A 13,079-nucleotide genomic window follows, 5' to 3' on the forward strand; every position below is an offset into this window, starting at 1 on the left:
GAATTTCAGAAATAATATTTCGCATGAGTTACATTTTCAATTTACAATTTATTTTCCCGTTTCCTTCGTGCAGACGGTGACGCAGGAGGACCCATTTGTCTGGTCCTTAAACGGGCGATTTTTTTTCTTCTCTCGTGCTGTCAGGTGTCTCTTAAAGTTCGGGAAAAGGAGCATGAAAATGAGTTTTTTTTTTTGGCGCCAAATTGTCCATCATTTTTGGTATTGGAGATGGGTGAGTTGTCGAAAGGAGACCTCAAAAAATTAAAGAAGTGTTCTTCAAGACAATTTTTAGCTCCTGCATCCAGCAATAAAACATGGGAAAAATTGAATATTCGTAACATCTCTTTGCTTGGAATAGGAAACATCCAAAGAAAAATCCAACGTTTGACAATTTCGGGTGACATTCGGCTTCCTTTCTTTCTTCGGTCCGCATCCCATTTCCCACACTCTACGGAAGGTAGACAAACACCGAGCAAGCAGCTAAACACAGCACTCCACAGTGTTTGCTTACCTTGTGGCCACAGCAGCCACAAAAACAGGAAGAACGAAGCATCCCGATTTTTGTAATCCCAGTCATGAAAAGCAAATATTGCGCGCCGGCATCGTCACCATCCGGAACCCGGCAAACCGTCCCACCGAAGACAACCGGAATCCCAGCGATACTCCACGTCCAGTTGCTTCCATACACCTCGCTCGCTCGCTCGCTCGCTCGCGCTACTTCAATACATCATCAAATTGAGGTGAATTCAGCCATGAATATTAAAGAAAAGCGGCAAATACAAATCCACTTGCAGTGCGGGAAGAGGGCGAAGGCCGCCACAAACGTCGGCTGGAAGTCAGCCAGGTGGCAATAGGTGGATGACATGCGAAAATGAAAATGTGCCGCAAAGCGTTGCTAGCGCGTCACCGAGGATCCTGACCTCCGCGACGGATTCGGAGTCAAACCACGTCCTCGGAGTGCGGGTTCTCCAAGAGACATCAGCAGCCATCGATGGGTCCCCCCCGTTAGAAGGACATCCTTCAACGCGTTTAGGAAGAGTGATTTCTTGGAATCCTGGAACGAGTTCCACGGATGGTAGGCGATAAGATGAAAATCGGTTTTCCCTCTTCGCGTACGCAATCCAAATCACTTCCCACGAGAAAAAAAAGCGAGGGAAAAAACGTAATTCTAGGTGAATATCTTCCCACATCTGTAGTTTGGGTGTCTCGAGCGCTCTACGAGTGCGTCTTCCCAAAAAACGTTGGAAGCGAAATTCAAGGCACCAGCAGACAAACTGTTATCACTCTGAACGGTGAGTGAGATGAATATAAATTTTTTATTTTATTTCTATTATCACACAACCAATCTCTAACCACTTTTGGCGATCGAAAGAGTTATCTTCGTATTATGGTTTATTTCTCGTCTATCATCACTCTAAACTAGATCCTGCGATTGAGGAGCCCCTAAGCCGTCGCTTAGGCACAACTTGACTTAATTTTGTGCAAATCCTCCACACTTTAAAACAAGTGCAAAGCTTCAAATGATTGTGAAACACCGCTTAAAACTTCCAGCACGTCCATCGGTACAGGCTCCTGCAACGCTATATTAAGCTAATCCAGGCCCGAAAACTCAAACTTCTTCCTTATCCATTACCAAATCCCGAGTTCGGTCTGCTGATGGCCGGTCTGCTCCACTTCTTGGACAGAACCAAACCATCCAAGGTTGTTACAGGTTAGTAATACTTTATTTTATGTTGTTTCGAATTCTCTCTATGCTTGTTTTCTTGCCCATTCACCCATTGAAGGGCTTCGGGCTCTTCTTCCGGCTGACTGAGACCGAGCTGCACAGGGACAACACCGCACAGGAGCACCACTGTGAACAGGCGCACCGACAGCAACCGACAACGAACAAAACAAAATGATCCAAAATAAAAAGCTCATGAAAAGTTTCGAAATAAATTATAAAACTTTTCGCTCTTTTTCCGATCTGAGGATTTTTTTGTTGTTGCTTCTGCTTTGTTTTGTTACTTTTCCTCTCCGAACATACGGAAGCACAAGAAGGCTGGAGAGGTGTAAGTAACTAGGAGGGCTAGTTGAATAATTTTTCCAGCGTTTCCGATGGAAAAAGTGACCAGTTTTTTCGTTGTTGCTTGTGCGTATTATTATTTTCTTTTTCCAATACTTCTCTAGTTAAGTGTGTCGGGTTCATTTTTGTTTTACAATTTTTTTCCGAGTTCTTCTGTAACTGTTACTTGTGCTGTTTTTTTTTAATTTTTTTCTATGTTTTCTCTTCTTCGTTTACATTTTTCATGTTCGATTTTAACCATCCGACCAAGAATTGTACCGTTTGGTGTTTTCTTTTTGAGCAAAAAATTTAAGCTCACTTTACGTTTTTTGCTCCTTTTTTCTTCTCACCAAGCGAGTAAGAAGTGTCTTACTGCTGTCACGAGAAAAGTGAAGTGAGGGATAGGACTAACTTTCAAACCGCTTCAGGAAAGCAAAAATTCAGAACCCTGAATGCGTGCCGAAGAGAGTAAAACAAAAATACAAGCCATCCCAAGAACACTCTTGAACTTCTTGAGTAAAAAATCATAGGAACTGACAAGCAGATAAATGAATCGCCAGACTCCGGTTGGTTGCTCATGTCATGAGATTAGCACCGGACAACCCAGCCCGTAAATTCGTTTTAGATAGCTGATATGGGTCCTAAAGACTAGAAAAGCCAGGATATGGCCTAGATTAGCAGACGACGGCGATGGACTGAGGACGCTTTCCAAGATTTCTTGCCTTAGTAAGTATTGCTGGATGAAGATGAAAATATGGAAGGACTTCTCTCAACTGCTTCTACAGGTTCGTAAAGCTATAAAAAAAGCAAAAACGCAAAAATGTGAGTCAAAACAAAAAACAAAAAGCGCCTGGGCAGAAGAAACAGCTTCCCAATAATTATGACATCGCATTAACGTCTGCACTTTCTCTCTTTCGCTTGTACGCTTCGTCGCGATGTACTAACGAATGCCAGCCCGCTTATGCTGCCACCGCTCATCGATTTATGGTCAATTAACACACGATTGTCCGGTGTGTACGGTCCGGCGGACGGACGGACGGGACGGACAGGATGGATGACGCTCCGCCGGGAACATCGAACATCAAATGGTAAAACAATAAAACGAGATGGGGCAGATGTTTTGCCGTCCACGCCGCAGTCCGAGCGCAGCATAATTCAAGGACGTACGGAGGCCTGTTGTCCGTCCGCTGCTTCTTGGAGTTTTCTTTTATCGCGTCGCCCGGCTGATCGAGAGCTTAAAAACGAGACTTGCTTTACGAGCACGAGCGCCAGAACGACACTCCCGCTAATTAGCCGTAACCTTCGGGTAACAGTTTCGCCGGCATAATTGTAATGTCGCTGGCCGTTGGGCCAGTCAGCGCCAAATTAAAAGTGGTCGGCCAAAGTGAAAGCGTCTGCCTTAAGGATGGACCTTTTAAACAAGTCCAAAGAGCAAACGAACAATTTGCCAAACTTTAATTTTTATGGGTAGGTCCTTTAAGCACTTGAAAACAGCTTAAGACTGTAAAGGTCTTGCAGCAAGTCCGGTTCGGGAGCGATTTTTCCGTTTTATCTGGTACACGATTTCTCGCCCTTACAGCACACGGTTGCCATTTCTCGTGCTCGAAAATCAGCAACAAACAACATAATATATTGCCAAAGCTCATACACACATTGACCATCATTCTTCATCTTGGATCTCGATATCTCGGAACCATTTTGGATTGGTGGCCTTATCGCGGTAGAACCCGAACCAAACCAAAGAGACCGCAATAGCCCACAAAAATCACTAACACGACGCGACCGCCGACCAATAATGTTTAGCTACTTCCGCCATGGATCCGCTTCCTATTTTTTTGCGTCCAACCAACCGAGCTCCCCGAGACTGAGCAGGGTTATCCGTGCGTGGTGTACTTGAGCCGGATATAAATCGTCCAAATACAACCATTTAGATTAATTGATATTTTATTCGTACCACTGAAAATGCTGGGCTCTCGCGTGTGTGTTTTTGTGATTTCTACCCAAAATGGTCAATTCCCGGCCATGAAGGATTATGTCCCGGGGAAAAAAAAGTAAAGCAACCAGGAATCGTTGCCTCTTGCTTTTCCTTTATTTACCATTCACATTCGTTTCGGTTCGGTTCCTGCGGGAACAACGCCACTTCCGGCGTTCGACCAGCGCCGTGCTCTAGTTTTTCCTTCTCTTTCGTCCCACACTCCCACTTTCCCGCCACACAAGCGACAAGCTCGAAATCGGTGCCGACTTTGCCATTGAATGTTTATGGCACTCATATCAATAACGTGAGCATATAATTTACGTGCCGTTATCATGAAAACGAGAACACACGTACAAGGAAAACTCGGCGAAAGGAAAAGCCCGTACCCGTGTATGTGTGCTTAACGATTGTACGAGCCCCATAAAACAATGGCCGTCTCTAGGGGAGGGTGGCGGGAAGGGAAAATCCTGGAGCGAAAAAAGGGCCACAATCGCGAGACGTCTATCTTTTGCCATTATGACATCGATCAGCAACCGCGATAGTGTGGCCAGGGAAAATGGGACGGGCCTTGGGAAAGGCTGATGCGGGAGAAGGCAGGAAACTTTCCATAAACAAACGATAAAATCCCGGTTCCCGAAATACGACACAAGTCGTCCCGCGTTCGGGGAAAAGTTTTATGTCCTTGTTCGGAAGGTTGACAAGGAAGCAAGCCAGCAGCACCCGGTTAGCCAACAAGGAACGGAATGGTTTACTAGGCTACCCCACGCTACCGTAATTGGTCACCAGCTCAAAAGTGGGTGAAGATTGTATAATTGACTGCGAAAACGATCATAAATTAATCTTCACCCATAATAGACTGGGCCAAGGAGTCGCGCTAGAACGACTCGAACGGCCAGGATTTGATTACGTCGGGAGATCAGAAATGCAAAACAGCTGCGACATGAATATACGGACGAGATATTGCATGATTCTCGCTAATGACGTTGTTGAGGAGTGGGCAACATAAACAGTGAACAGGAAATCATCCGATGGAAGACCCGAAATTGAAACATGAAGAACACATTTCGCACTGCTGGTCTTTCGCTCGCGGTCATCGAGGCGACGGATTGCTTCTCCTAGTTGAAACCATAAACCCTGTCCGTCGTCTAGTTGACTTCCTCTCCGCTAACCACCGGACGTAGTCAAGCACGCTGCCTACTACGATTCTAAAGACGAATCACACCGGAAAACCTTAAAATATCCTCAACGGACACGGGCTACTTGTTGGTGCGATGCCGATGCTAACCGAGTCGAGTACGGTATGGCATAAAATCTTGTTGACCTGCGAGCACTATGCTTTCGCGCTCTTTTACACCACACCGAACCGAACACCGAAAGCGAAAGTGTGTGTGTTTGTGTGGTGTGGCCATCATCGTTTGGCGTCGTCGTCGTTGGCTTGCCACCCTCCCAAAATAACCCGAAGACAAAACATGGCTGAACTTGAACTTTTTCCACGCACACACACACACACACACACACCGACATCGTATTTTTGGGGGAGAGTTTTCCTTCCACATTCCAATTTCCCGCCAAACATGGCAGCATCGATTCGTGGCGTAGAGACACACTCCTTCCCGGGTGATGCACGTGTGACCACTTGCCGATTCGCTCGGTCGAACTACAGGGAAAGCGACGCGCAATTCAATCGCGTGCTCGTTCTTCCACCCTCGTTACGATGCATCTGGCTCCTTTCACAAGACGTGACCGCCGTGTGGCTGATGACGAAGCAGGGAAAAACTCCTAACACCCGTTTGCGATGATAGCGTGCCACATCGGCGAGTTGCATTTGTGTTCGTGAGGAAAACTCGCCAACTGAAGCTTCGTATGTGCAGCCCCGTCGATTTGGTTTGGGGTTTGGTTTGCTAGGCCGCTCTTTAGTTCGGCGTGGCGTGCACAGGCTTGATTTAACGCTTTTTTCACGCATTAAACACACAACGTCAGCTTATTTGATACTTTCATTTTGTTTTAGTAACACGCTAAAGAGCTCAATTTTTGCTCGAATAGGATCACTTATGAACGCACTACTACCGCCTAAGTTTGACGTGCTTTCCAAAGCGTAGTCACTGACTAAGGTTCACTCTGAATACCAGGTTAGGCACAAAGGAAACATAGCATAAATGAGTAGCAAAGCAAAAGCAACAAAAAAAAGCGACACCAATTATCTTTATCTGCTCAATATCAGCATATTCAACGCACGCATTCGAGATAAGCGCTTTATCGCGCGCCTTGTCGTTCATGGGCCATTTTTGTTTATTTTGGTGGTGCTTTGGCTAGGTCCTGCCGAACACGTACGACGGTGCCACCACAACCCGTGGCTGCTTGCTTTTTTTTAGTGCAAATCTCATCAATCTCCGATACAGGTGTGTGAATCGTGTCCTATGACTCTACAAAAATAGCATGACGTACTCACTTGCTGGCCCCACCAACCAACCACAGAAAAAGAGGTACTTCATCTCGCACATTCATAATTCTCTTACCGGCAAGTTTCAGAATAATCAACCCGCCTGGACGGTGGTTGTATTTTGAGAGCCAAAACCATCGTTTTCTGGACAGCGTGTGTTATCAGGTGCCAAACTTCGATAAGAGCGAGCTGGTACAGTTCCCTCTCTGGCCTGATGCCTCTGGGTCGTTCTGGCTCTTTCCAACAAATTACAGAACCAACCGGCGCGAGCAGTTTGGTGCCATAAAGATTTCACGGACCAGTGTTGATTGTTGTTGAGTCACCGGCACGCAAAAACCAAGCGACATCAAACGATCATCGATGGTGACCAGTTTATTTGTGTGCATATAAACTACTCGAGGTGGTTGCTTAGAGTTCTTCCGGCACTGGCCCGGATGTAGCTGGATACAACGCTTTAAGCAATTGAAATGTTCATTAAATAGGTTGTGTGAGTTCCGCTTCAAATAAAGCTTAGATAAAAAAGGTGTTTACTACTTCTTCGTTCTTCTCTTGTGCGCATCTCTTCTGGTGGTTTTAGTATTTCTCTCATTTTTTTTGTATTTGTTTACAAGTTCCAAGTAACATTTTTACTCTTCTTTACCTCTGATACCACTTTCGTTTTGTTTTACCAACTTTTACGAGCAAAACAACCAACTTACAATATTCACAGCAAAAAAAAATAATACTCTTGATATCGCACAGGGATGCATTTCATCAAATGATACAAAAACTATCTTTCGCCAGCACCAAAGCGTGATCGAAAACCGTACTAACCATACTCTACAAACACAAAAAAAACGCGTCCTATTTCTGCTGACAGTTTCTAAAAACAAAAAAGCCCTTGGAAAGAGAGTTTTCCTTTCCCCCGCAGTTCGAAGCGCGACAGTGTCCACCAGAGAGAGAGAGAGGGAAAAAATGAAACGTAAAAGCGGTAGCAGCAGCGCTTGGAAACAAAACAAAAATCATCTCGGTCCGAAAGAAAAGTTCTTCCTCAAACGGACACACAGACACACACAGCATCTCAACCTGCCACACCAGGACAGGGCCGACAGCCACCGAAAAGAAGAACGGCAACGAAAAAAAAAACAGAAACCAAGACGCAAGTACAAAGACAACCGACTTGAAGGGTGTTTATGGGGGAACAAGTTTAAAATTTATTTCAAAAGTTGCCGAGTTCGATTCCGCGCACCACCAGAGCGTCGTCACGGGTTTGGCATTGTTTTTCGCCCCGAATTGCAGACCTACACTGTCCACAAAGTTCGTCAAAGCACACACGGTGTGCGCTTTGCCTTGGCAAGGACGACGGTTTGTCCGCATATCACCCGGGGTTGGACAGCTCGACCATTCCTTCCCCAGCTAGCCCCATCGGGTGTTCTAGGGTTTTGATCTGGTCTGTTTGTTACGTGTCCGCGTTTGAGCATTTCGGGAGGAAAAGAAATGTGGAAACGGCATCAGGCGTTGGTCCAGAGTTGGTCCACCAATTCTTTCTCTACGTTTAAGCGCTTTCCATTCGGAACGAAACGTTTTTTTTTTTTGTATTCCTCCTTCCCCTGTTTTTCCCGAATCAACTATTCTGTCACTTGTACGCTTTCCGTCTTTCCTTTATCTACGTGCGAGGATACTTCTCGTGTCGAATCGAACCGACTACTGGAGGCGTCGTTCGCCACGTCCAAAAGTTGGCAAATCGAACGCAAGATATCAAAAAGCGGAAGGCAGAGTTCTTTATACGAAGACGGCAGAGCACAGTCCGTTCCATGCTGCCTCCCACGTGACGCGTTGGGAAGAAGTTTTTATTTTCTACTTCTGCACCACACGACTTCCGGATTTATTTCAGCCCAGGTTTCATTCACCTTCCCAATGATCACCCGAACCGACGACGGCCCGCCCGGGGGAAGATAGATCCTTGCAAATCCTTGCCGCTTTACTCATTCTCTTCTGATGGGAAGTTTTCAAGTAAGATTTGATTTATACCATACCATACCGTCTGTCCAGCAGTGGGTTATGAAGATGGCACTGAATGAAAAACGTGGAGCAGCGCAAAGCATAAAAAAGGAAGCAACGTTTCGCATCTCGCCGAGTACGGTATCTTTCGAAAAATAAAATCTACAATCGATTCTTCCCCACTCACACTCGAAGGTTTATCGGGACAGAGAAGATTGTGCCGGGATATAAAATATCGATGATTAAGAGGAATTTATTAATGAACTTCTCATCCTTATTGTCGGCATCGCGCACGGGTGACAGCTGGTGAAATCCTTTCTCGCAATATATGGCACGATCTTTTGTCAAAACTGTCACGGGAAAGGAAGCTGCCAATTGTATCAAAATGGCCATTTTTTTTTCAAACAATGAAATGACAATTCTGAGTGTATTATTTTCAAGCTCCCAGGCAGCGGCAAACATTACTACAAACAACGCAATTTACGGCGTAGCTTGGTCGTCCATCAGCTCATTAGCTGGTTCCGAATACACACACACACACACAAACCTTTTTGAAAAAGTGTGTCATTCATTATGTTGCATACGGTAGCTTTTCTCCGTTTCCCCAAAGGGCAACGCACTGTACCATCAGATAACAAATCCTTGGGGTTTTTTTTTTGGTGTTCTACAACCAAAAGAAAGCCCCTATCAAGACGCTCACTACAAGAACTCTCCAAAAAACGCGTCATCCTTGCATCTTGCCTGCTCGGGACCACCAAAAAAATCCACCCTTTTCTGCCATCGGATGCCATCGCACAAGGTTTCGCCCATAAGAAAACGTGCCTTTCTGACTACTTGTGCGCTACTGTGTGTCATCCTGCTACCACCGCGCGCTACACGCGCTTGCAATTGCACTCGGGGAAGCGTACGAGTGCAGTTTTTCGCGAAAAACACAATATCCGATGAAGAGGAGGGCTCTTGAACCAGAAGCTCCAGATTTTTAAGCCCGTTTGGGTGTAATGAACTGCGGAGTGGGACGACCAGGAGGAGGAGCAGGAGGAGGAGGAGGAGGAGGAGGATGCATTCCCTTCTCTGTACTTGAGCGAGTGCTTCAGGGTTTTGGTGTATATGTGTGTTTGTGTCGTGATGTCCTTGTTGCACTTGAGAACTGTTCAAATTTGATGCGCACAAGCCATTACACAACCCGGCCGGGGTGGGGATTTATTGTGGAATTTTAACCAGTTCTCGGGAGATGGCGAATGTCCTTTGGAGACTTGTAATTGCGTCTCAGCACAGCAGTATTCATCTCCAATGAAGTTGGTTATCGTAGATCTTAAAGAACGCTTTAGGCGGGAGCTTTAAATATTCCACCACGAGTTTGGTAGAATTAATACAAAATTAGAGAAACGATCGTCGCGTCTACCAGGTGAGGTTCCCATCAGATAGGAAGTCCTTTCGATGCAACGGCTCTCTCTCTCTGCCGACCCGTCTGCGTGTCCAGGTGTTGTGCGATCTAAAGGCCCCGAACAAGGCGATCGTCACACCGCGTTGTCTGACATCCGGGATCAGAGCTTTAGATACGACAGGACACGATGCCTGCCCGAGTGTGTGTGTGTGGTTTATGTATTGGGTTGCATTGTGAAAGATGAGACGCCTCTGGAAGAATGCATTTTACCTTCCATCTTCCCTTCACCCGGTTCTTCTCCTTTATTTGCAGCAGTGCAACGGTTCAACGGTTAATGAACGGTTTTTGTGTGCCGATGGAAGCTCTTTCCGGCTGTCGATATTGTCGGGAAATCGGGTTTCTACCATACCGAAAGGTAGAAAGAATCCCACAAAGGAAAGGTTCACAATTATGAGCTCTGTTGCTGAAAAATGCTTCTAGGATGAGGTTACAAGCATTAAAGAGCAGCAAATCAAAAAAAAATCCCCAACACCGCTACAACAGATATCTCGGGCTGTAAGAAGAGCGTTTTATTTTCCGGTTCCCATTTTTCCGCTTGCATTCGCCGCCCTGAACCGTGCGGACTCATTACTCAATCCTGTAGCTAAATTTATGAATTTATCACTTCCTGCATACACATTCTACGGTCTTGCTCGCTCTCTCTCTCTCTCTCGCTCGTTCGCACCGTGTGTCAAGGCGACCATGGATGGATGTCATACAGAGCCATGCTGTCGTTATTACAAGCAAAACGTGGTGCGCGTGGTCTCGACGGTGACTACGGTGAGGCCGCGTTATCATACCGAAGCACGCCAGCCAGTTATCGCCACCAAACCGACCGCTTATCGGTACCATTTCATCATAATCGTAATTGAAAAATCAAAATACTACGTGTGGTGCGATAGATCGGTGCTGGTGCGCGCTAGCTAAGCTGTACCAGTTTGCTGGCACTTTGCTGTCGACAAGCTTTGATAAAGTCATTACAATATTTAATCAAAGGTGACCCAAACATACATACACAGACACACCGAAAAACGCCAAACGTGCTTGTTCTAGGTTGCCATGATAAAGCATTATTTGCTTGTATGATCTACACACGGCATGAGTGGATATCGAATCTCATCCGAAGCCATCCCATCGAGTCACGGGTTACATTAAATTGAGAAAGCCATCAATGGCAACCAGCAATTTTTGTTAAGAAGTTTTTAAACTCTTTAGATGTTTGACGTGTTGTTTGGCGTTAGTAATGCAAGAACACTATGAGAAGAATACTTATTCCTTATCCTGAAAGAGTGGCTGCCATCTCTGCCCCGGTGGTTCAATGGATCTGGTACTTCACAAAAGAATAAACACTTCACAAAACACAAACACGCACACACGCACACACTACCAACACCACTAACATTCCCCGATGCATAGTATCCTTTACATCCGATCTTGTGATAGTGAAATTCAACCCAATTCTCGCGATCAAAACCTAACTCAAGCCGTATCGACACTACTCCGAAACTGCACACTAAACATCCGGCCCCGTTGACACATCTAGCTTCTACCGATGTTTACAAAGCCTAGTTTCAGGTTTGAGCCGATGCTCTTCCACCGACACCAACGACAACAACACGCAACAACTTTCCACACGTTGGTTCAAGCATAGCGCGCTGCTCCACATGTATCCCCGCATGCATGTATGTAAAGCAGCAACCGACTACGTAATGGGGCGCATAAACGGCTAAAACGGTTTGTTATCACACATTTTCGTTATCGTCAGCACGTCATCCGCGAGGATTGGTCGTTTTAGCTTCGACTATTTTTTTCTCTCTCCCTCTCTCTGTTTTGCTTCTTTGTTTTGCTCTTTCACCGGTAAGTAAATGGCACTGCCCGCTGCACTGCCAACCGTTTCTTTTACATCATGCACACACACGCACGCACGTAGAGATTCACTAAAAACGCACACATAAAGATGGACACTACATTATGGTGTTAGCACTCTAGCATTCTCGTGTGGTCTTGATTAGAGCCAATTGATTTGATCTAAAATTGTGTGTATCCATCATGAGCATTTCGATTTGTTTCTTTTCCTTTATTTCGCACGCTCTCTCTCTCTCTCTCGCTCTCGTTCTCACTCTCGCTCGTTCGTTCTATCACAAGCGCGTCACCATGGGATGCACGCCTTTGTATACTAGCAGCAGCCTACTACGTGTTACAATGTGTTTGTTATTCTTTTGATGCGGCATTTGATCCTTCACTTTCTCGATCGCTAAAGTCACACTGAGAACTCCCGAATTTTGGGATCACAAGTTTCATCAATAAATGAACAGCTTTTTTCCCCCCGGTCAGCTGCATTATTCTAGAGCACTTTTTCATTATCCCGACCAATACTAATGCACAACAGCACACGACCACCTGGTACACACGATTTTACGCACTTCAGTTTCCCCAATTGAAGCCCAATAACAACGCCGGTTGCGTATTATGAAACAACCCCCAAAAACACATACACGCACGCAAACACGCAAACATTAAAAGCTATTTCCAAAAGAACCCCCAAAAGGAACCGAGCAGGGACTTTATGCCACGGACACTGGGTCTGGGACCAGGGAAGGCACAGCTTCGATACTCACAGTTTACGTAGCACTGGTAGAATTCAAAACCCAACACTCGACGCGAGTACGGACGGCGTACATCCGCACGCTTTGAGAGGCAATTTTGAAATGGTCGACTCCGAAGCCCGAACGGCACGCGGTCGAACCGAAGCCGGGCCGAAGTGTGTGCGTGTTCGGCCGGCACCACACGCATTCGGCGTTCGGGTTTTGGTGCATGCTTCGGCAAGTTCGATATTCCTTCGCACGCACGCTGCTTATGCTGTTTTTATGCTGCGGGATGGCGCTTGGCTGAGGACGGCAACCACCGCCGGGTTGCAGTCCAGAAGCAGTTGCAAGAGTTCGATACACTTTATGTTAGAATTGAAACACAAACTTATTTTATGTTCATTATTTCAAGTGATAAGTAGCTCTATTTTTAGTATAGTAGTTCTAAATTTTATGTTAATTTTTAAAAATGTTTTCTAAGAGCAGCAATTGTTTCAAATTATTGGAACACTGTTAAAATGATTACTAATAAATAAGTTCAATAGCATAGTCTTATGATGCATCCAATAGAAAAATTTGATTAAGAGTGGGATTTAAGAAGTATAAGAAACAGAGAAGTTAATTATACTAAT

General features: G+C 45.5%; 1 protein-coding gene across 6 annotated transcripts in view; it reads right to left on the minus strand.

Annotated features, from left to right (window-relative positions):
* The window catches only part of LOC118510262 (DNA N6-methyl adenine demethylase), a 151,264-nt gene extending 138,673 nt beyond the window's left edge, over nt 1-12,591 (minus strand). For 4 of the 6 annotated variants that reach the window (XM_036051851.1, XM_036051850.1, XM_036051848.1 and 1 more), the window contains exon 1: nt 12,481-12,590. The gene's annotated coding sequence lies outside the window, so the exon portion shown is untranslated. Of the gene's footprint in view, nt 1-12,480 lie in introns of all 6 variants that reach the window. The other 2 variants (XM_036051852.1, XM_036051849.1) reach the window with 1 other exon arrangement.
* Nucleotides 12,592-13,079: the final 488 nt, after the last annotated feature.

This window comes from Anopheles stephensi, chromosome 3 (genome assembly GCF_013141755.1).
Source record: "Anopheles stephensi strain Indian chromosome 3, UCI_ANSTEP_V1.0, whole genome shotgun sequence".
Taxonomy (NCBI): Eukaryota; Metazoa; Arthropoda; class Insecta; order Diptera; family Culicidae; genus Anopheles; species Anopheles stephensi.